This window comes from Triticum dicoccoides, chromosome 1A (assembly GCF_002162155.2).
Source record: "Triticum dicoccoides isolate Atlit2015 ecotype Zavitan chromosome 1A, WEW_v2.0, whole genome shotgun sequence".
In the NCBI taxonomy this organism is placed as follows: domain Eukaryota; kingdom Viridiplantae; phylum Streptophyta; class Magnoliopsida; order Poales; family Poaceae; genus Triticum; species Triticum dicoccoides.
This window is the reverse complement of record NC_041380.1, coordinates 600,338,879-600,340,479: the sequence shown is the minus strand read 5'-3', so window position 1 is coordinate 600,340,479 and position 1,601 is coordinate 600,338,879.

The window sequence follows — 1,601 nt, the reverse complement described above, 5'->3', positions numbered from 1 at the left end:
GCGCCATATGGCTGCCATTCCACCTATGAAATAGGGCAACAATGAAAAATTAGTGACTTGTTTTCAGGCAACCATGAGAAATGACTGAAGTAATGACCTCGTTACCTGCTCAAGCGTAATCGTGTCCAACTCGGCAACGTACTTCTGGTACATGAGATTGACATCGTTCGTCATCTCGGAAACCACATCCCACTTGTAAGCCCAAGTGGGGCGCCGTAATTCGTCATCTTCATCTTGATACCAAGGATTAAACCTGACGCTCTTCAGGCGTCCAACAGGCAGACGCTCCCAGCTCCATACAGAAAGTAGAAGCATATTACCACCAATGCCTGCACTATCTGTGATCCGCAGACACGCATCGTCCAGCTGCATATGAAAGAAAAACAATGTTAACTTAACAGCAGGCTTGCATTGCTAATGAAGAATGAGTTGATCACAAAACAGACCAACTACTTGTCTGTACAAGTAGGCAAGAGTAGCTGAACCCCAGCTTCATTTGCTATCGAAGACGGTCAACGCCTTCAGCCACATCCATGGAGCGTTCTTGCCAGTGGAGTCAGGAAACAAAGTCCTCGACATAACATACCACATGTAGACACGAGCATGTGTCTGGATCACATCATCAGTGGCATCCAGAGGGCACGTCGCAAAGTGATTTTGAATCCACGTAAAAGCAGCTCCGGCTACTTTCCTTTCCCTCTTCTTCTTCTCTTCTCCCTCCTCTACATCAGCCTCAGCCTCGGTAGGAGCCATACCGATAAGAGCAATCATCTGCTTGCGCCACCCATCAGAATTGGTGCTCATACAGAGAGGCCTCCCGTCGATAGCAAGACCGGTGATCAACGAGACATCCTCGAGCGTCACGGTCATCTCCCCAGTCTGAAGATGGAAACTATGCGTCTCCGGCCTCCACCGATCAGCAAGAGCGGACACCAGTGGAGCGTTCAGATTTGGCGTGGACCGGCTGACCAACTGAATCCACGGGAGTAGTCCTGCCTGCTTGATGTACGGTGTGTATCGCTCATCGTAAGGCATGGCAGGACTAGAGACCCCGTGATACCGAATCTTCAAAGGTTCAAGCTTCTGCAAAAAACAAGTAATGACAAATCTTAGGGCATGTAAATTTTAACTTAAGGCAAATTTGCAAAATATTTAGATTACTCGTTATTACCATCTCCTTCTCGCGCATCATGTAGGCCCAGTGTTTCGTGTCGTAGACATCGTCGAGAAGCCAAACCATCCTTACAAATTTCAAACAATAAACATATATGAGTTCATCTCAAATATCGGTAAACACTCAACATTTCATATGTGTTCATCTAAACATCTCATATGTATTCATCTACAAGAATCTCAACATCTCCTTCTCACACAATGAATAAATGATTGTAAATTCTCATATATATCTAGTATGTCATATGTGTTCAAGTAAATCAACATCTCATATTTCAAATAAACTCAACATTTAATATATATCTAAAAAAATTCAACATCTCACATATAGCTACAACACTCAACATCTCATAATTATCTACAAAACTAGGCATCTCATATATATCTAAAAAAATTACAATCTAGGTTTCACTAACAAGAATCATATA